The sequence below is a fragment of the Myiozetetes cayanensis genome, unplaced genomic scaffold (assembly GCF_022539395.1).
Source record: "Myiozetetes cayanensis isolate MyiCay16 unplaced genomic scaffold, myiCay2020 scf18, whole genome shotgun sequence".
NCBI lineage: Eukaryota > Metazoa > Chordata > Aves > Passeriformes > Tyrannidae > Myiozetetes > Myiozetetes cayanensis.
In genome coordinates, this window is record NW_026087389.1 from 16,379,799 (window position 1) to 16,394,769 (window position 14,971).

Genomic DNA, 14,971 nt, shown 5'->3' on the forward strand with positions numbered 1-14,971 from the left:
CTTTGGGTTTGATTAAAAAAGGTCATTCTTTATGGCAGTGTTCTGATTTACTTTTTTACTTGAATGGATTCCATATTATTGCTAATTTGTGGTCTGAGCAGCCCATTATGCAATACACTTAACTGTAAGGTGATTATTGCAGCTTAGATTACTGAGAGCTCTGCTTATCTGTGTGTAATATCTGTACCTCTGCCTGGTTCAGACTTGCAGCAGGCATTTGTGGTTATTTGATAGCTGAGATCAACTCTTTATTCTTTGTGATCTGATAAGAGGTACAGGAGAGAAAGGATAATGTGTAAAATAATAATATGCTCAGTGCAGCTTCTCTGTAACAGAAACTACACAAGGTACACAGTGATCCAGATTGCAGCCTGAAAGGGGGCTCTGCCAAAAGCACTGGGAGAGGAAAAGAATCTGTAGGAGAAAGTAAACGTTTACCAGGATTGTATGACAAAGTTACCAACTTCCCTTGAGTAGCCATGGACTGACACTATGGACAGCCATTTCTTCTCTTTGAATAGGGTCATTGGGGTGTAAAGAATGATAAAAATTTTAAAATGAGGACCTGTGAGCTGCTTATTTCATGTCTCAGTTCAGATTAAATACTGTGGCCCCACCAACAAGTCCCCACCTTCCTCCCAGTCCAGGGGAATTTATGATCTCTAGGAAGTGCAGGAAATAAGGAGCTGCTGAAAATGGGCTCAGCTGCCATGCAGAAAGAGGCTTAAAAGGATTTTTTGACAGGCCAGGTAAATCAAGCTCTTTGCCTCTGATCCTTGAAAGGACAACAGAATAAACTTGGTAGAGTCGTAGGATATGAGCCCACAAACCTAAGAAATGCTGGATCCTCCAGCAGAGCAATCTGGGCACTGACAAATGGGTGGGTCAAGTTCAGGAGGAAGGTGTCTTTCTGTCAGCATTGAGCCTCGAAGAAGCTCCTGTTCTAGGAATTTCAGCAGCTGTCTGCATTTAGCTGGATCAACAGGCAGCAAGGGCCTGTGCTAGTCTTGTGCTAAATTAGTTTAGAAAAAAAAACCTTGCTGTGTTGTTTAGTAAATTGGTTTTTCCTGGAAGAAGGTATTCTCAGAGAGTGAAATTACCTATTTTTTGCTTTCTTTAAACCAGTTTCGGTGGCGGGAATGGAGCCAAAGTGGTGCACAAGTCTGGGCAGAATCCTTTGTCAGCTGTGAATCTCCCCCAGGGTAAGTCACTCTCCTGCTCACAGGTTGTTGCTGTGCTCGGTGTCCTGCTTTGTGCCCTGTGGTAACAGTGTAAAGCCTGCAGTGCTGGGGCAGAGAATGTCACTGCTTTATGCCTGTTCTGTCCTGATGGGCCCAGCAGCCCCAAGATACCTTAGGGGAGCAGCTCAGTGAGACACAGTGATTGGGGTGAGCTCTGGCAACTGGGAATGGCTGGGGCTGTTCCAGATGGGATGTCTGGTGGGTGCATGGCTCCTGCCCTACACTCTGCCCTCTGAGCTGGGGCTTGCTGCAAGGAAACTCCCAGGAGTGCCTTAAAAATAAAGGAATGCCATGCAAGGAAAGAGGGGGAGTGCCCAAGGCTCTCCCTTCCCTTATGCTGTGCCAGAGTCTGTTGCCTCTTGCTTTGTTCTGTGGCTGTGTTTTTTCTAATGGCTTCAGTGAATTCCCTTCCCTCAGAGGTTTTTCCTGTCAGGATGATAATGAAGTAAAGATACTTGGATAAAACACAGGCATTCCTTCCAAAGCACTATTTCTGAGCACAGGGAAATTCAAGGCAGCAGCAAAGCATCACAAACCCCACAAGATATTGGTGCTGTGTTAGAACAGCAGTTGAACAGCAGTTGTTGGTTGTGAGTGGTTGGCTGGGGAGCCAGGAGTTTGCAGAAAGTGGGAAAAGCCAATCCAACTGAAAGCTGACTGCTTTTAAACAAAAATTTAAGAGCACTTCTGTGTGATTGTCTGGGGGCGTTTTTTGGCTGAAGAAAATCACTTTACATTTAATAAACCCATTTCCTGTCCCAGTTTCTCAAAAAGCTCTTAATTTTTAACAAATTCTGTGTGTATGTGTATAGGTAAAACATGAAAAGATAATAATGTTCAGTTGAGGATGGAGTTGATATATTTACACTGCAATACCCTTGCATATCTGGTTAACAGTGATGTAAATACCTCATGAACAAAGGTTCACGAGAAGAACTTGTGGAAGCAGCTGCAGCTCCCAGGTCTGCAGAGCTCCCTGTGAACAGGGGGATCGAAGTGTGACAAGCTGGAGTGTGGTGGTTTTAATCACATCACATGGAGAAAGGGGCCTTTTGGCTTTAGCCTGGCTTCTCAGGATCGGTTAGTGGCTGCTGCTTAAAGTATCTTCTTCCTCTTGGTATTCAGTTAACATTTCAAGTTAAAACTTATTTCAGTTAATGGTGAGTAATTTTAAATGAAAAAAAAGAACTGTAACTGTCACTGCTCTGGCTGTACTTTTAGCTTTCAGCAGAAGTAAATAGTCACATACCCTAAAGACTACATACTGTGGCTCAACAAGCTCCCACAAACCCATCTTTTCTCATAAATGCCTTTTTCTTCCCTAACTCCTTCCTGAAAGCTTGGGTAAGGGGGAGACTATGCAGCACGTCTCAAAGTTCCTCAGACCTGCTTAGTCAGAAGAGAACAAGACAGGTTCCAGAAAGGAGGACCAGGTTTCCCATTGTGCCAATGATTCTCACACCACCTCCTCCTCAGAGTTCCCTCTGCAGGGAAGGGAACCAAACAGAGCATGGGATGTAATTGCCTTTCTCCTATAGGGAGGGTCAAGGTGCTGAAAGACTTACCCATGAAGACTCTTTTTTTTTTAATTCTGAGTGACAGCACAGGATCCCCTGATCGCTGTCAATAGGCAGTCACTCCTGGAGGCCTCTGTGGTCTACAGCTAAGCCATGGCTGGTGAGGGGAAAGGAAGGTGCCTTGTGATTTTGTGGTGAATCTGACCAGTGGTGACTGGTCACCCTCTGCAGTGACAGCACTGCAAGTAAGGACATGCCAGGGGTAAGGTGTCAGGACACCCAGCCTGACCTCACTGGAGGCTTCTTGCTTAAGCCAGGCTATCATCAGAGTCTCAGAGGTGAGTGGGTTGGTTTTAAGGCTTTGGGCCAGAGTTGTCTCAGATAGGAGAGGCTGAGTGAGACCCAAATGACCTACACATTCCTCATGGAGGTTTTGGTGTGTAGGTGAAAGTTTCCCATAGACAGGGACAGCCCTGAGTGCTCCTGGAAGAACATGTGGCTGTGTTCACAGCCACAGGTATTGTCACAGTTGCTCAGCTCTGGTCTCTGCTCTGCCGAGTGTGGGACCGTGTGCTGCCATTACTGGAACTGCCGCCAGCACCGAGGCTGAGCCGCTCGGTGAGCCCGCGTCATGGAGGGAACACGTGGCAGCAGTTTCTCAGAACTCATTCTGGCTTAAGTGGTATCAAAGAGGAATTCTACCTGTGGCTGTGCCCTGTGCCAGGGGTTCCCAAATTTGTGTTGCTCTAAGTGCACAGGCAGCAGCAACCGTAGGTGTTGGGATGGCTGTCATCATCACACTGGAGTCGAGGACAGATCATGAGGCAGCAGCTGCTGGGAAGGGGCTGTTCCATGCCCCCTTCCTGTGCCTCTGGTGTAATTTGCTTCCTCCCATCTTGTGCTTTGCTAATCCTCCATGGCCCTGACGTCAGCCTGTGGGGGTATCTGGTGCAGCAGGGACTGCCCACTCAGAGAGGGTTTGTCTTTGCACAGGATGGTTCAGTGATGGTGACCAGGAGGAACCAGTTTGACCAAACACTTCATCAGATGCTGAGAGTTTCTTGTTGGGTGGCATGAGATATCCACAGTCCTAGGAGTTCAAAACTTTTTAGGAAATGCTGTTGTTCATGTGGTCTTTTTGCATTCTTATTTTCTCCTCTAGGCTTTGCCTAGGAGGCTTTTGCCCTAAATGAGAGACCCAGTAAGATATTTCTGCTCCTTTCGCTGGTGATCTCTTCACATTTGTTCTTGCTGGAGTCCCCCAGGGCAGTGGGGTCTCAATCCCCAGCTGCCAGCCTGCATCATCATCAGCACTGTGCTCTTACTTTGTCCCTCTCTGCTGTTTTCCATCCATGATGGTTTTCTTCCTTTCCCTCACACCCATTTTGGGAGTACCTTTTTAAGGTCTAACTCTAAGCCCAGCACCAGTGAAAGCAGCAGGAGGATGCTCTGCATGCCAGGGATTGCAGAAATGTTCTCACTTGGTGCTGGGGGGTGCTTGTTATGCCCTGCTGCTACATTGACTCAGTGACAACTGGACCGCTGGAGTCCAGGAATCCACTTCCAAAGATAAGTGTGTGATGGTTGCACAAATCAGCAGGTGAAGCTCCTCAGGGTGGGAAGGATTGATGTGCCATGTGGCCTTCCAAGAAATCACTGTTGTCTCAGACCCAGCACATCTGGGAGCAGAGGGTTTCAGAGCTGGATTGGAGGCTGGGAGCAGCTGCACAACTGTGACCTTGTTAAAGGTAAATCGAAATAAAAAGAAGGCTTTGCCAGATAATACTGTAACATATAATTTACCCAAAGTTAAAAGACTTCCTGAGTTAAACTTGGCAAGTGTTTTATAAGAAAGCACGTGTTAGAATTAGGTATTCTTTAAGAACAGTGCAAAGAAATGTGATCCTGCCTTCAGGAAAGAGTTCATAGAAGCTGATCATTGTTCAGTGGTGAAGACAGCATTAGGAACAAAAAAAGTGAAAGCAGTGTGGAAGGGGAGGCAGAGCAGGGCACAGTTAATATAAATTAGAAATGAAGTGCAGAAAACTGGAAATGAAAAGGAAAATGTGAAATTATCCTTGGCTGCTATCTCTTCAAGGACGCTAAAGAATTTAAACATTCTGCTTGAAACTGAAAAGGAATTGTGTAAGGCCTCTTTGAAATGGAAATGGTGCAATTGTCAATGAAGATGAAAATAAGTAGAAGCACTTAGTAAGTATTTCTGATCTGTGTTTGGATGACAGCAGAATAATACACTGGGCTCACAGGAGGATAATGAATTCATTTCTCAATTATTAGGCACCAGGAAAAAAAGTATTATAAAAATACTAAGTAGTAATAAGCCTTTTAGAAAGTACATGTTCAGATAACCTGCAGGCAGGACCCCAGTGGAGGTGCTGAGAGGAGAGACTGTGCACGTGGCAGTTCTTAGTACTGGGGAAATCCAGGACACTGGGATTTTGGCTGGGCTTTCAATATGCCAGAAGGGAAACTGGATTAGCCAAGCACAACAATCGTGGGCAGTTTGGAGTGAAGGACTGAGGGAGATGATCCCTTTGCTGGATTTAAGGCCTCTCATGACTCTTACAGGACAGAATGACAGCCCAGCCTCTTTGGGAGCAGGTTGTTTGGAGGCATTGAATCAAATAAAAAAAGAAAAGGCCCTGGATCAAAAAAGGCCCCAAAGTGCTGCTGACTTGAGAGAAGTGGGCTGGCTGAGATTGAAACCACCATCCCCCAGAGCAGTATTGATTTGGGATTCTCTGTCAGTGGGGGTGGTAGCATCCTGCTTGTCCTTGGATATACTGTCTAATGGGGAGTTAAGTTCCTGCTTACTTAGGAATTAACTTCCTTTGGGAATATTCTGAATGAGGATGCAGATGATGGAACAGTAATTCCCCTTCTGCTGGGCAGGGAAGGGAGCACGGAGTCAGTAGAGCTTTGAGCCTCCCAGCTGAGGAAAAGGTGTGCTCACAGGTGAGCTTTTGTGCTTGCCATGAACCTGTCCAGCTGCAGGGCTTGGATGCTCTGTAGAGAACGTGCCTGTGAGCTGAGGGAAATTTCCCACCTTTGCAGGTGCCCCAGAACAGGATTTCTGAGATAACTAAGGCAGGAAGGTTGTTCTGTGTGCTCTCTCCACCGGGCACTGCCAGGCTTGTCTGCTATGGGCTCAAGGCCTGGGTGAGATCTGGAAGCCCAGATTGCTCCTGGATAACAAATTGGAGCATAAAAGTGTGAGATGCTGCCTAAGGAAGCTCTTGGAAGATACAATACAGATGTTTCTGAGGGCCGTGGAGCTCCACGCTGCAGAAGTGTGCAACGGGAAGGGGAAGCCTGACCAGAGGAACAGCAGAACTTTGGGGAGGAAAAGGAGGCAAGGCTGAGGGTGAAGCATTACACGAGTTCACATGCTGATTCTGCTCTGAATTGGGTGATTATTTATTTTAAATATATATATATGTCTGCCCAGTCCCCCACTTGCCCATCAGCTTTGCCTCTCAGGGTCTCACATCTGCTCTGTTACAGCTCTGCTCTCCTTGTTCAGTGAGTTCACCACAACGGCAGAGGTTGTACTTCCACCTCTGTTTCCTTGATGTTGCCCTGCTAGGAAGGTAACTTGCTCTTTCTTAAAGCACCAGAGTGCATTTCCATGAATTGCATTGGACATGTATTTTTCAGATGTACTTGGATCTCCAGTGAGTGTTTCATAATTTAAGGGTAAATGATTTCTTCTCAGTGTTCTTCTAGGAAATGCCAGTACCTGTGAATATCAGATAGAGGCCTTTGTGTGTTGAGTTAGCTTGGAGACTGGGGAGTCAGTGTCTGCAGTCTGGCCATTTGCAGTTTGCAGCTGATTTTTATTCATCTCCATTCATTACAAATGAGATACTCGGCCTAATCTTTTGTTCCTATTATCAAACTGATATCTGTAATGCTGATGTGAAAGCAATATTAATTATTGGATGAGCAGAAGGAACTAGAAATGGAATTACAAATGGAATTATTAATATTTATGGCAGCTTAATTATGCTATGATGTTTTGTAGACCTGTATTGAAAAAGCTCTGCGCTGTACAAGGAATGTTTTCCCTGATGCAGCTTTATATAATCAGTTCTTGGTATCTGGAGCTTTCAGTGAGGGATTTTTAGATGCAGCTTTAGAGCCCAGCACTGCTTTTCCTCTGCAGGATGATGGCAGGGAAGGGAGTGAGCTGGGCCCTCCTTCTCCTCTGTTCTGGTGAATCCTCGTGGTGAATCAAAGACCCAACGTCTGATTTAAATTTATACTGTGTTGTCTCGTTCCCATATTCTCTTTCTTTCCTTTTCTTGCTTTCCCTCCTCTGCCCTTACCTTCTGGGCTGGGAATGCAGTGTATGAAACCAGGGCAGGGAAAATCTTAATCCTTCTGTCTCGTCTGTCTGATCCAGGAGAGATCCCATGCTATGCAGGAACAATTTTCCAAGAGAAGCCAGTAGCTCCTACATGCAGGAAGTAACTTCAATCCTAGAAGTTCTTTGGCAGAAGCTGTTTGGAGGATGTTTCCAGGGGCACGCTGAGCATGACAGGCTGTTCCATCTGTTTGCACAACAGCTGCAGGTTGTGAGCAGAAGAGGTGGGGAGGTACAACTGTCCTCTTCAAGGGTATTGCCAAAACTAGAAAATACAGCTCCGAAATCTATTTTAAAAGACCTTTTTAGGTCTTAGCTCTGCATCAATGTCCTTGCATGTCCCAGCTGGCACTTGGAAGCCTGTTGTGCTGGTACTGCAGAAATGCATTAAAATGAAGCTCCAGACAAAACAAGCTTTGCAGTTTCTGAAGCACTTCAGCATTTCTTAACTGTCTGACTGTGTTTCTGCTTACAGAATATTTTCTTTGTCTTATTCTTCTGGCAGTTGTTGGGTTGAAGGCGGAGAGGAGAGGAGATTTTCCTAATGGTAATGTGAAAACTGGTAACAGAAATTTTTTTTAAAACATTGGTCTCATATTCAGCCCCCCAATAAAAATTAGATTATTAAGAAGAAAATGAAGCCTTCTAGTTTATCTTCTAAGACCTATTATTAGTGAAGCTGAACGAGCACAGTGCTGCAGGTCCCTGCCTCCTTTCCTGCTGCAGTGTGAGTGCTGCCTGGTTTGTACATTTTGCAGTTTGCACACTGGATTTCTCTTTCAGTCACTTCTGTCTGTACCTGTTGCTGCTCCCAGACTGACAGGAGCAGATGAGCACTATTGCAGAGGCACCTCAGAGCTGCCATTTCCTTCCTCCATTACGGATATGGGATCTGAGGACATTCCTATTGTACAGTGACTTCCAGACCATGAGTTGTATGCTCAGCAATTCCCTGTACGTGGGCTGTGCATTCTCAAGTGTTTCATGCCATGTGACCCTGGCCTGGGTCGCTGTAAAGCCACATTTAATGCAAACAAGGGTACATTCAGCTGGCCACTGTGTGTTTGGAGTTTAAATTCATGGTGGTTTCCTCCTGCCTCTGTGGGGCTGATTACCACACATTCCTTTCTTTTAATTTCAGCCCTCTGCAGTTCTAGGAAAAGGTCCTTGATTAAGTACTGAGAAACCAGTCTATTTGTGGGCCTTATTTTATTGCCTCAATTACATTACTGTATGCTAAATATAGGAAGGCACGAAGCAAATCCCAGATCCAGGACAGAACAGGGTGTTCAAGAGCACTGTTCAAGTTTAAATGGTGTGGTTTGGGCCTCTGTTTAATTCTAGCTAATGAACCAATTTCTCACAGAGTGTAAATGAGCACATCTACATTGATTTATAGGCAAGGAGCTGGGTCATCCGTTTGGCACAGCTAAGAAGGAGCCCAGTGCCCAACTCTGAGCTTCCTGTTCCTAACTGAAGGGAACAGAGATAAATGGTGCATCGTGCTGTGGAGTTCAGAATTCCCAGAGGGGCAGCAGAGTGCTTCAGTCTCTTAGCTGGTGCCTGAGAACCTGGAAACCAGCAAGGGCAAAATGTTCAACAACCTGTAGACTGTTCTTGTGGTTTGCTGCTGACTCTGCATTGCTTTCTGTGCTGTTCCCTCGGTGGGGGGTTTTAACATCCCTAAAATCCATGAAAGATAGTAATGACGTCTTCCTGTCTCCCAGACACGGATGCATGGCCTTGGCAGGGCAGGGCCCTTCATCTCCTGTGTAACCAGGCAGATTTGCATTTTCCTTCTGTCCAGCAGCTGAAGGAAACGCCCAACAACACAAAAGCAGAGCGTGGAGCACTCGCAGTAGGTGAGAGAGCGACTGGGCTGGAGACAGACCCTCATCGGCTGAGCAGCCCCCGTGTGTGTCGGGACAGCTCCTCCCGCGGTGCCAGAGCCCTGTCCCGGCATGACCGGCTGCCTCCCGAGCTGCTCCCGGGGCCATTCCTTCCCGGCCCTGCTGGACAAGGGAGCTGCTCTGCTGGGTGCCACAGGGGTGTCACCTCTGCCAGCACAGGTGTCATTTTATTTCCCATCAGGGCCAGGCTTGAGTCTGTATAAAAGCTGCTGCAAATCCTCATCCATCTGCACTGCTGACTGCAAGCCTCGCAGCAGAATTTCTCCCTTTGTTCACAGCTCAGTGCTGCTGCCTTCTATTTCAAGGGCAGCTTGTGGGGAACCCTGAAACAAACTCGTTCTGGTTCCTGTTTCTCTTTTGTGTGCCTCAAGGCTGTCCTCGCCTTCCTCACAGCTGGTGACCACTCCATTTCCCCGAATCTCATTCAGGGTGCTGTACCTACAAGCCAGATACTTGTCATCTCTAAAAGATGTTTGTTTCCACAGGAGAATAGCAATGAGGTTACTGTCTGCCCCCTTCACAGTCAGCCAGGCTGGGAGAAGTCCAGATATCCAATCATCCCTTGGAATTCGTATTGCTTGAAGATAAAGCAGCCAAAAATAGTTTCCACGAGCTGGATGGCTCTATAGCTTTCTGTGTTTATCTAACAGGAAAATGTTAAGAAGTACAGTAGGTCATGCACTAAACTGAGCAAAATCATAGGGCGTGTGGGAGCTCATGGACATGGGCTTATCATTATTTATCTGATTAACTTAACCTCTCTGCTTGAGAACTGCCTGCAGTTTTCTTGCATTGCTCTTATGTTTATTAGATGACAAAAGGAAAAACCAACCCAGCTGTACTTTGAGGAATTAAGAGATACTGGAAAGAATCTTTTGGGGAGAGGAGGAGGGCAAGAGGAGAGTTTGCATATCTCTGCCAGAGCCTTATTTTTTCCTGCCTTCCAAGAACAGGGCTGTGTTCCATCCCCTGCCGCCCCCTCAGCTGGTGCTGGGAAGAGCAGCTGAGTTTAGCTCACTGTTCCTGGAAGTCACTGAGACATCGAGCAACCAGCATTTTCTGTAGCAGTCTCTGCTTGAATGGAAAAGATGAGCTGATCTTGATCCTGCTTGTTCACTAGGCTGGATTAACCCTCACTGCACCGAGAGAGGCTTTGGAGGTGACAGAACGTCCCTTTTTAGAAAGGGACCCTGTCTGGAAGCCACTCTGAAATGCCACATCACATCATCAGCAAAAGTGTCCCTGCTGTAACTCAGGGTGTGGAGGTTTCTGCTGGGATCCCCTTGTCTGGTTTTCCTTGCCCATCAGAGCAGGAGCAGAGCAGCTGTTCAGCCAGGCTGTGCCAGTGGCCATGTCCTCCCTTCCTCAGGGAGAGAAGTGCCTTTTGCAGTGCAAAGAACTGCTCAGCCACAGACCCGCCCAGAACTGCCCTAGTTCAGATAACCCTTGAGAGGGCAATTGCAGCGTGGTGCTGTGCAGTGATGCACAGAATGTTTATGTGCTTGCAGAGCCATATAAACACTGTGCTTGCCATAGGGTGAATTCCAGTCAGTTAAATGAAATTACTTTTATGTGAGGGTTATGGATGGGGAGGATGAGTTTGTAGTTTATAACCTTGTCATTTGGGTTCTGTTTCTTGCTGCATGTTGGGAGTCAAGCACTGTTGTCCAGTGCCTCAGTTTTCCAGTGTAGTGTAGGATATACTGATGCTGTGGGGTTCAGATGGGGACTGTGAGGGTTTGTTAATGCCTGTGGGGCAAGAGATCTCTGAAAACACAAACTGTTACTGGACCACTGGAAGGACACTGGTTCATTTGCTTCTTTGCTCAGACTGGCTCAAAGCTTGTTACTCCCCAACTGTGAGTGTCACAGCCATGGTCCCAGTGCCAAATTTAGCTGAGCCTGATGGCTGTGATGAATCTGATGAGATCAGGAAACAGCTTAAAGGGAGCAGAACACAGCAGAGGAAGGCATGTCTGTTGCTATTTCCATGGATGCAGTTATTCAAAGACAAGTTTTTCCTCTTTCAATGTTTTTGGCTTTCTTTTTTCAGGGAAGAAAGAAAATCCCTCTTTCCCTCTGTGCTTAAAGTTGGCTTGGGGTTCTCAACTGACACAGGTCATTGTTGACACTTTACTTTCTCAGTCAAGCTCTGATGAGGGCCAGCCCCTGATGTCAGCTCCTCATGGCACTAATCTGGGAAAGAGAACAAACTCTCCATGGGTGCCAGCATGGGCATCTGTCACAGTGCACATAAGGGAGAGAAGAAGGGGTTGGGGTAACCTGGAGTGTCAAAACCGCTCTTTCTAAGCTGGTACTGGTGGCTTCATGTAAGGAGATGACTTTTGAGATGATTTTTGTGCCCCTGCAGAGTTCATGGAAGTTCTGTGGGGGGTGAAGGAAGAGGGTCTGAAGCCCTTGGGTCCTACAGGACTCTGCCTTGTCCCCTCCTGTCCCCCAAAGGGATTTACTGCTGTCCAAGTTTCAGCCTTCAGGGTCAGCAACCCATAGTATTGTGAGGCAGGGAAGAGCTGTGGGGTGTGAGCCCTGTCTGAGGGTACGGCCTCGTGGGAGGGAGAGGAGGGAACAACCCCATCTCCAACCTTCCCCCATCACCGCTGAGGCTTGGTCAGCTGCCTGGAAAAACAGTGCTGGGGAGGGTTTTCTACTGGAGTGAGTATTCCAGGGCAGTGCTGGAGGCTACCCCTGCCTCGGGTTTGCTCAGAGGGGCTGGGGGTGCTGTCACTGGTGGCTCCTCAGTGCATTGCTCAGCCCTTCTCCTGCGTGTGGTCTTATTTTGGTTCGTGCTAATTCTTGTTACAGCGTGGGAAGTTGCCAGAGCAGCGATGCTTATGCTGCTGATCAGCCTATATAAAAGTTTCTTTGTTTGGCTGCCTCAGTTCTTGGAATTGATCTAGGCCGGGCAGCATCTCAGAAAACATTAACTAGAAAAATATCTTCCACCTGATGCTTTCCTTTTAGCACAGATTCAAAGGGAAAAACAGAGCTGCGAGAGAGTGCAGGCATCCTGTGTGGTGAGGAGGTGTCAGCAGCTGAGTCAGGCTCACAAAACATCATTTAAACAGAAATCTGAAAGTATCTGCTCAGCTGCATGCAGCTCCACCCCTGTGCTGTGCCCACAAGGTGGGTGAGTGCTTGCAGGGGCAGAATAACTAACACACACTTACAGAGCATGACACCAATGGTTTTGGTCCTGGCACTGTGGCCTTGCAGATCCCACCTGCAGGAGTAAAATACAGTTATCCTGTTTCTGAGTAACAGGCTGCTCACAGTGAAATAAAGAACCACAGTGCAGGATCTCCCTGAACCCATGATAACAATCACAAATTTCCAACAAACTAGTTTTCCAGCAGCTTTGGGTTTTCATGGGTGAAGAACAAAAATTTCCTTTGATTTGAATTTTATGATAAAAATGATACTTTTTTTGTTAGCAGCAGTTGTAGGATCAGTTGCTCCCTTGTGTGCATGTCCTTTACACAGCTGTTCCCAGTCTTGCTAGTCCTGGGATATTAGGTCATACAAGCCTAAAGGAACATTTGACCTAGAAACATAAGGCTTGAAACCTAAAGTACTCATTATTATTTCCACTGCAGACCCATTCAGCGTTTTGCAGTCTAGGATGTGTCTAATGTTCTGTCCAGAAGCCAAAGCCCAGGAAGCTTGTATTTGATACCAGGAAGGCAAACCAAGGGGGAAAAGGGGCCTGGCATCATCTGCAAACAGTGCTTCTGGAGAGTGAGCTTTTTGTATGGCCAGGCCTGGATTTCCTGAACTCTGGTTGTGCTTGTGATTGTTCAGTGGATTTTTGGCACTGGTGAGGTGGGACAGGACGGGGCCTTTTCTGCCTGTGACAGCCCATGTGTACTCAATGTGCACCTTCCAGCCATGTCCTTGCTGCCACAGTGAGCACTTCCTTTTCTCATCACTCATGTCCATTAGTTTGTTTGCAAAAACAATGTGGTAGGGTCTCCAGGAAGCAGAGGGTTGGAGTTCAGAAGGTCAGCTGGCATCAAGCTCCCCAAGGTGCCTGTGAGCTTTGCTTGTGCTGCGGAAATTTCCAGAAGCCTACTTGTGTCCTACATGCTTTGCACCAGGTGCTGTTCTGGTACAGGCAGAGGGCTGAGCTTGTGAGTGCTGGCACTGCTTGTGCCTGCAGTCATGGGAAGGAAACAGGGACAATGCTGTTTGGATGGAAAAGGGGGATTTTTTTGTATCTTGTTTCACCCTCCTGCTTTAGGCCTCTGGTAGTTTTTAAGGAATGGCACTTAGATGAGATCCAGAGATCCAGAAATGTGAACTCTGAGAACTCAGAAGGGATGGAGGCCTCTTTCCCTCAGTGTAAAGTTTCTCTGCTCTCTCGATCCCAGGGGCATTTTGTTTTCACTGTATTTTCCTCATCACTCCTGAGTAACTCTCTCTATGATCTTATCTCCATCCTCTTTGCCCTCCTCACTTCCCTTGCCCAGCCTGCACTCTTGACTTCTTTCCTCCTGGCATCTCGTGTTCCTCTCTCCCTGCCTGTCTCCTCACAGTCCTGAGCACACAGACTGCCTTCTCCCCTCCTATTGCCACCACAGTTGCCCTTCTCTCTCAAATTCTCTTATCCTTTCCTCTGCTTTATAGCTGGTTCCTCTGTGGCTTTCAAGTACTCAGGTCCCTACCCTCTGTCTGTGAAAGAAGATAACTCTTTCCTGAGGGCAGAACCACACTTGTTTGCACGAATTTGAACAATTTGTTCCTAAAGGATACCTGATTCTGATATTGTTTTCTTATAAAACACTTGCCAAGTTTAACTCAAAAACAGAGCAAAGAAGGTTTGCCAGGTCTCTGCTCTTGATAAGTGTGGTGCTTCTGCAGCTCGTGGTTGTTGAGAACAGAGGCAGGGAGCCCAGCATCCCCCCTCCCACGCGCTGAGCTCACAGGGAGCTGCCGCAGTTTATTCTCAGAAATCAGCTAATGTGCAGTACTCGGCAGAAGCACCCCTCCCCTGGGAGGATCAGCAGAATTAGGATGTGCAGCAAGTTATCTGGGGGATTACACAATCTTATCACCTCCTCCAGGGCACCAGGGAGCGGCGAGCCCCGGGCTCTGAGTCACACTTCCCCTGCCACACCGTGCAGGTTTCCTGACTCACTTCCTCCCAGGACTTTTGTTTCCTTAGGTCTCTCCCCAGCATCACAGGCAAAATAATGTGACAGAGACAGGGAAGTCAAGGTGGCCTGGGCTGTGGTAGTGCCTGCCCCCTGCTCCTTGTCTGTTCTGGGCTGGGGTGGGAAGGCAGTGCTGCTCAGCACAGAGAATCACTCCCTGCTCAGGAGGTGAGACGAGTTTAGTTTGGTTCCCTCAGACAGCTGGGACCGACCTGAGCACTTTCAGTTACGTGGCTGGTTTGTATTTTTTAACTCTGAAACACCCCATCATTTATCTACAAATTAAATGCACACAAGGGATCACCCTCCTGTGACAGGCAGCTTGTTCTGCGTCATCTGAGTCTGGAATGGAGAGAAGGGGCAGGAGCTGGGAGTGGGCAGAGCTGCTGTGGCACTCATCCTGCCCCAGGAGCCAGCTAATTGCTAAAATCAGATGTTCTAGGAAACCATGGTGGGTTTGCCTTGCTGCTGGCTCCTAGCTTAGGCTGGTGCCAGCTCTCAATCTCCAGCATCTCTCTGTATACTTGCTGTTTTTCTTCAAGCATCTGGCTTCATAAGTGTTTTTCATGATGAGATAGTCTAGGAATGATTTCTTTTTTCTTTTCCTTTTTTTTTTTTAAATTTTTTTTCTTTAAGAAGAGTCTCAGCGCTGGCAGTGACAGGGAGAGCTTGGGCAATGTGACTCTGTAAGGGATCAGCAGCCTAAAGGCCAATAACCAGTCACATGCAGCCATTCCACCCTGTC

General features: G+C 47.2%; 1 protein-coding gene across 1 annotated transcript in view; it reads left to right on the plus strand.

Moving 5' to 3' along the window:
• MAPKAPK3 (MAPK activated protein kinase 3) overlaps positions 1-14,971 on the plus strand; it is a 121,150-nt gene that overhangs the window by 16,140 nt on the left and 90,039 nt on the right. Inside the window, exon 2 of the mRNA XM_050312976.1 lies at positions 1,126-1,202. The gene's annotated coding sequence lies outside the window, so the exon portion shown is untranslated. The remainder of the gene's footprint in view (positions 1-1,125; positions 1,203-14,971) is intronic.